We start from the raw sequence: 7,690 nt of genomic DNA on the forward strand, positions 1-7,690 counted from the left end.
GCCTGCAGTTCTTTTTGTCTCCTTGTTGAGCAGATCTGTGATCAGGTCACCTTGAATATTCAAAACTTCCTCCCAAACTCCTCTCCTTTCAATTATTCAAAGGCTAGGTGGCCTTGTGGTTGTAGAGTACGTATGTAAACATGTTGAAAGCTGCATTAACAGAGATGATTTTGATAAGGACGAATGTCTTCTTCAACATATCGTACTCAGATTGAAGACGTCTTTCAATACTGGCAGCCAAAACCATGCGTTATATGTAATACACACCTCATTAATGTGAAGTAAATGTACGTGAACAATTTCTTGTTATGTTTAAATAACAATTTAAATTAAAAAAACATTCATGGCTTTCACGACATTCTTCAGTTGACTATAAAATGTCTTCAAGGACGTTTGCATAAACACTAGCAAGCAACTCGCTTTGTGCACCTATCTTTATCGCTTTAGTCGACAAGTCTTATGAAAAATACATTTGAAGGCATGAGACGTGTTGGCCTAGGCCTGCAGTATGTCTGTCAAATACTAAATAAATCTTTATTAGGATTGTAGTCATTAAATTTTGAGTTAAGTATGCTAGGATATTGGCTGATGTCTTAGAACTAAATAATATTCTTAGCAATTTTTCATTTACATAAAGAAATATGTTTGTGTGCTACATAATTCAAAATGCTATGACATGATGCTATCATATTGTTGGTTAGAAATTTTAGATAATTTGAGCAAATACATTTCTAATTTTCTACAGGATTGAAAACTATTCAGCAAGACCCATGACCAACTGCTGAACTTGACTACATTTTTTTTATTGAAATTACAACTTATGAAATTATAGTGCCTTGGCTTCTTTTTATCCTTGCTGACTGTTTCATGAGAGCAAAATTTGTTGAAATATAGTAGTGTCCATTAAGATATTAAACAAGTTTTATAAACCATATTGTGCATTACGTGTACTACTTTTGCATTGTGTAATAAGTGAAGATCTTTCTGTACAAAAAGTGTTCAGAGAGACTAAAAATCAACGAAAAGACTATGGCTGGACCACTTGTAGTCCAAGCCCACCTTAAATCTTTACAGTTGCACATTTATTCAAATGTTTATTTTAGTTGTTTCCACTTTATCTTCATCAGATATATGAAAGTTTTTTCTATCCATTTTTGCTTCTTCTGCCTCCAACTTTATTACGAGTAATGCATCCCATGTGAATCCTCAATTACCTCTCATTATACCAAGTGGATTGTTAATAGATGAGGCTAGAGGTAAAATGCTTAAATGATGCATGCACATACTATTGAAGCAAATATTGGCTTGGTATTGTCCAAAGCAGTTCTTTTATGTTGGTTTTTCTGTATTAGCCTGTTTACTATTGCAATGCATACCTAAACTACAGAAACACCAAAAGCTAGCATTTATAATATAATAGAAAACCCCTACCCTCATTATCTTTATTGTTTACAATTTGTTGATTTGTGCAAAACTAGCAAAGATTTGAATATTGACAATATTGCCAGCACTGCATTCAATTTCAACACAACTCTTAACTTCCACTTCATATTTTCAGAAAAATACTATGAGCAGATCCTAATCCATTTATTGGCGCGCTAAATTTTACATATACAGCTTAAACTTAATTTAAAATAGGAAAACTTTGTTGATTACTTAAGCACATCACATCAAGTGACAGAATATATTAGAGCAACATCGCGTAAAGTACAGCAAAGCAATAGAAAACATTTGCCAAATATATGCCTTCATACTACAAGTCTACAAGTAGTACAATTATTGTAAACAAAGGACTCAAATCTTTCAGTGTCATACAATATGACCTTGCCAACCATTGTCATGAAACGTTTTCTGTTCTTTCACCTTGCACGACTTTAGCATCGGTATACGATGCAAGTTTACAGTATGTTTTTTTGACGAAACTTAAAGAGAGTTTGTGTTTGGATTAAAAGTTTTGACACTTTACTACAATCGCATTGGTTGAAATCAGGAGGGGAGAAAAACTGTTGACTGCATGAGCCTGTGCAACTCCGCTGATATTTTCATCGAAAATTTTTCATAAAAGGTATAACGGCATCCATGTTTTTGACAAAATGTTGCGCTTAATAAAATATAATAATTTTGATGATGTTTCCCGTCCAGGTAATTAGTATACAGGTCAGTGGTATAAACTGCCAAACCTGTTTGTACAATGCTGTCAAAGAACCACGTAAAGGCAATTGTTCACTATCGAATTCCTGTTGCAGTGAGCCTGCAGCACACCAGAGCATGTTGTTTTGAAACAGTGTGTAAGTTCTTCGCCCACATAAGTCGTCATCTTGGTATGTCTGATGGGTTAGCCAACGTTATGGATGCAATTTTTGCTTGTCCATCTTCAACATTATTACACAAATCAAGCCGCCACTCTTATTAGAGTCCCGAAATAAGGGATTGCTTTTTTCTCTTCTACTGTTGGCGGTTGGTATGATGTTTAATTAGTATTTTGTTATCTTGATAAGAAATGATGTCATTGTACTTGGGCAGCATGTTTACAAACTCTGTATTACCTTCATCTTGTGAATTACAAGTCTCGTCACAACTTGTTTCAGACATTCTTGGGCTGTAATAAGACTCGCCCAGTCATTTGCTAGTGAGCAAATCTTGATAGCTTTCAAGTGGATTGGTGTTGCAAAAACGCTGTATTCATTCATCGTGCCATTTTCATACATGGTGTGTAAGATATGGCGTTGTACAGACATTATAGAGGACGACGGTCAAACTTATATTGGTCAGTTCTTCTGGGGTCAATGGCTATCATTTTTTAATCAGTAATTTTTTGTACTTGTTCCCTACCCATCCGTCCGAATTACCTTGGTATATCACTATCTCATACTACATCCGTGGAAAGCAGCAATAGACAAATTGCATTATTACGTCACATAGCACGAAGCACGCGTTGCATTATGGTCTATGTACTCACGCACATGAAAACATTGCAATATGGCCACAAGCGAAAGTGAGTTTACCAGTCGCGGATCTAGAGTACGTCGAAATAAATTACGGCAGGACATTTTAGCGTATATTTACATTTCTAAACATCTTAAACGCAAATCCACTGGTAAATATATATTCTTCAGAAATTAAAAACCAATAGTGTTTTTCTGAATGTACTTTGACTTAAAATTGTGAAGCTATAATTTATTTTGACGTACACTGGATCCGCCACTGGACTTTACTGCTGCTCTTAGTCACGTTTCTGAGTCAAGACGTAAGACTGAATGCCCTAGTTCTTTTGAGAACACTTGCCCAAGTCGTTTAGCCTCGACTCAACAAGCTGATGAGTCCATTGTTGATGCTTCTGAAAGGACTGAAGAGCTCGCTACTTTGAAAGCTGCAATGTCTGAAATTTTAGTACTAAATAAGAAATTGAGGTTGGAAAATCAGCAGCTGAAAGCTGAAAATGCTCAAATGCACAGTGGGTGGTCGTTGGAATAAAATTCATGCGAGAAAGAAGATTTATCCATTTCTTTCAAACCTCTAGAGACTCCTTACTTTGACCTCCAAGAAATTGTAAAAAAAAGCGCTCAGGGTATCTTTTGTTGTTTGAAAAGCAACCAGGTACACAACATATAAATCCACCAGCACCCACTTTTCGTTTTGTTGACGATATATTGTCTAGCGTAGATTCGCCGCCACTTTCTGAATTAGGAGTCTCCTGAAGACCCGAGCAAGAGTTCTGAAAAAAGCTAGGGCCTTCAGTCATACTTCTTGACTCAAAAACGTGACTAAGAACAGCAGTAAATTCATTTCGCTAGTCGCCATATTGCAATGTATTTTTGTGCGTGATTACTAAAGCCGGTTTTCCACTTGCGAATTTTTTAGCGCAAATCGATAATTTTCGAATTTAGACATGCGCAGACGTTGAACGACAACACATATACACAGCGATAAAATTCGCAAACCTTTCGCCGCCATGAAATTTTGAGTCCGATTGATTTCTAATTTTTCGCTGCAAAAAATTTCGCTTGCCAATCAGATTTCAGTGTTTATGATTTGTGCACGTTTGCCAATCGTATTCAATTTTCAAAATAGTGGACATTGCAGAGTCATTTTCTCATGAAAGAAATTTCCTGTCATTTATTGATTATACCCAGCAGCAAACCGAAAATTTTGATAAAAGAACTTTCTTGGAACAAGTTCGAAAAATTGGTGTTTATGGGATGTAAACTGTGAGGCTTAAAAATGCGTCCGATGAAACAGCATGCGAAGATTCAAATCGCAACAACATTGAAAAAAGACGGTAATTTTAGATTCAAATATAATGTTTAGAGTTTATAAAAAAGAAAGTACTTTCTAATAATGTGTTTCTGCAAGGTTGAGGAAACAGAAATTATAAAAGTACTTATTGCTTGACCAAATTCAATCCACGAAAACATAATTCTATAAACTCAAAGTCTTTAACTTGAAAGCAAATAATGATTTGCATCATCATTTAACCTCGTGCTGTTGTATATTGCAGTTAAGTTCTCGCAACAAACCTTAAAAAAGATAGTCTAAAGAAATGCTTGGACAAAAGACAGCAGATGACAAAATCAGGTGCTCCAGCATCATCTTTACCTCACAGTAATTATTTTGAGCAAATGCGATTCCTTCACGAAAAAATAAATAACCAACCAACTGAATCTAATGTTATCTCTACTTTATTTGAGTCATCCTGTGTCAGTCAAACACTACAAAGTGATGCACAGGTAACCACTGTTTCCTATTCCAATAAGCGAAAAGCCAGTGACGAACCATTCGTGCCAGCAGTGAGTAACAGACATTTTTCAAGTAAGTCATCTCGACAGGATGCTATTGAGCTAGCTATTCTAAAACAACTCGACAAAACAGACAAAAAATTGATGAAACGCAAAAGCAGGAAACAAGAGATGAAGTAACTCTTTACTGCAAGAGTCTTATTCCCACTATAAATGGTCTCCTGAAAAAGAGAAGACTAGCAATGATCAAAATTCGTCAGCTGCTGTTTGAAATAGAATTAAATCATGAATAAACTTTTTTGTTATTTGAATTTCTATTTATCTTAGCTATTATCTATTTCTAAATTGTTGCTCATAGTTAAGCAAGCTTATTAGTTACTTATTCAGTTGGTTCTTTCTATGACTGTCTGAGACGTCATGTCTTATATGCTAAGTTACTGTGTTGATTGTTGGTGAAAGTAAACTCTAATAATATTGCATGTGGTAAAATAGGTGAGAAATACCAGCTGTTATTGCTGGAAAATGTTTGGCATTCCACAAAATTACTGCAGCAATTATATTTATATCTTGCAAGATTGTTTTTGTAAACTTACAGTAAATTCAGAATTCATGCAGGTGTATTAAAATGCAAGTTTCATTACGTTTCATCAGTGTTTCAACGACATCGAGGAACCATTTTCTTTTTCGCTTCAGTTTGTCCAGAAAGAAGCATTTCAATGAAAAACCTAAAACTTTTTTTACTTTGGAACTTAAGTTTAACCCTCTAGAAATTGTTCACCTTAAACATTATACAAAGTGAGCAATTTGTAAAAGCAATTGTCATTCTTCCTCAACGATGTTTGATATTGTTTAGAACATCCGTATCATAGCAAAGTACTACACTAATATTACTATGAAACGAATGGCGGAGCTGTTAAGTCTGAAAGTCTAAGTTTTCAGGAGTTTATAGGCAACAACTAAACGATGGGCAAGTGCTTGTCTTCAATAGTTTTATTCGTTAAAATTTTTCCAAGGAAACTTTTTGTTACTTTTGCAAACAATTTTTATTTTTGGAATTATCTGACAGGAAATACAATAGAATTCTTTGAAGCAGTTTGCATTTGTCAGTAATTTATCCGTGATCGATGGACTTGGAATACACATGCATAAAAATGTAATAAATAGATTATATTGTTTGTTATGTATAAAATACTGATTATTAACGATGAAAAATTAACATGTTCATTTTTATAAATTCTCGACTAATGATACACTTTTGGAATAGTTATTGGAACCGATTTGACATAATGGTTGCAGTCCCAAGATGCCAATTTTGTTACGCCTCCATTCTTCAGGTATATAGCCTATTGTGCTCTGGTTATTTGTAAAAATTCTTGGACAATCCTGATGTGCATCAGAAGAGTTATGGCTCATTAGAAAATTATATAGTGCAACAACAGCTTTTGTAGCTGCTTTAGCCTTTTTAAAGTTTGCGATTACTGTGCGGCTAATTATTCTGAACCGTGATGCAGCTTCTCCAAATGTAATTTTCAATCACCTTTCCAGCGCAAGAGAGCCTGTAATTAAATATGCGTTCATCAATAGACAGATTCTGTGATAGGAAAGGTTTCATCATGTGCACTTTAACCCAAACGCTTCATCAAATATCTGTTCGAAAACAAATATATTTTTGCACGAAATTTTTTGCCTTAAAAATTATTGCTTCGCGCTAAGAATTTGGCAAGTAGAAATCCGGCTTAAGACAAAATGCAAATGCGCTTCGCGCTTTGTGACGTAATAATGCAAGTTGTCTATTAGGTATTCATAATGATTTGTATCAGCAGGATGCATCGACATAGGTATCTTCCATGCGGAAAAAATGATAATTTTCTCCAAGCTCTTGATTTAACTTCATTTTTAGTTTGGTTATGTACTGAATGGCGGGAGAGGACAATCCTTGTTTGTCACTTAAAATCTTGACATCTTCTATAGCTGTTCGTTGTGTACGAATGAGTGAGCGTTCTTGTCATAAAGGAATTCTGTTTTTTACCTTATAGTAAAATGATTGCATTACATCTTTAATTCTTTTTTTGGCATCACATGAATTTCCTTTTTCTGGCACTGAGCACTGTCCATGACCTCTTTGTTACCATCAGTGAATTGCTTTCGGTTGCAAATGAAGCAGTGGTGCTTTTGCTTAGAAACGTTTCTGGCTGGACTGATGTCTAAATTGGGATTTGTTTTCGTCCGACCCAATAGAAACCTCCGGCGCAGTTGTGTCAATTGTCGTAGCTACTTTTTACGAAAACCAGATATATTATTTGCAAATTCAGTTTGGCAAGACTTGTGAAATTTACCAAATGCCTCGTGCACATCTGCGATCCGTGCATAGACTTCCTCAAAACTATGTTAAGTTTCAGAAATAGGGGTATTTACTTTTGCCCATGACTCAACGTCTTTTTCAAACTTCAGCCAATATGTGTTTCCCAATTGTTGCTGCTTTTCTTTCACTTCTATAATACAATTGCACATAAGGCAAACTGAAGCAAGTTTTTAACATTTGACTCAAAAATGGTGCAGGAGATTGCATCGTTGCATTAAAATCGTTAAGACAAAAGTATGTGTTTTTAACAACTATGTTCTCGCTACAAATACAGTTGTTAAAAACAATTTTCTCACAAGTACGTGCTTGCTATGTGCAAAATAATTGCTATTCTCTGAATTCGAACAAGTTTTGTATTTAAAATATCGTCGCATGCAAAGTAAAATCCGCAAAGGCAAGTTCATTTGAAGGGAAGGATGTGGTTCAAAAGAAGTCTTTTTTATATATTGCTTTACATACTTTTGAACGCACAATGGGATTTAAATATAGCGTGATTGTATTGAAGTAAAATTATATCATTTTTCAAAACTTTTCCCAACTTAAACTGATGAATCGTTTTATTTATTTGCAAATACATAAAAATGACGACGTA

This window comes from Xenia sp. Carnegie-2017, unplaced genomic scaffold, assembly GCF_021976095.1.
Source record: "Xenia sp. Carnegie-2017 unplaced genomic scaffold, XeniaSp_v1 HiC_scaffold_13, whole genome shotgun sequence".
Lineage (NCBI taxonomy): Eukaryota > Metazoa > Cnidaria > Anthozoa > Malacalcyonacea > Xeniidae > Xenia > Xenia sp. Carnegie-2017.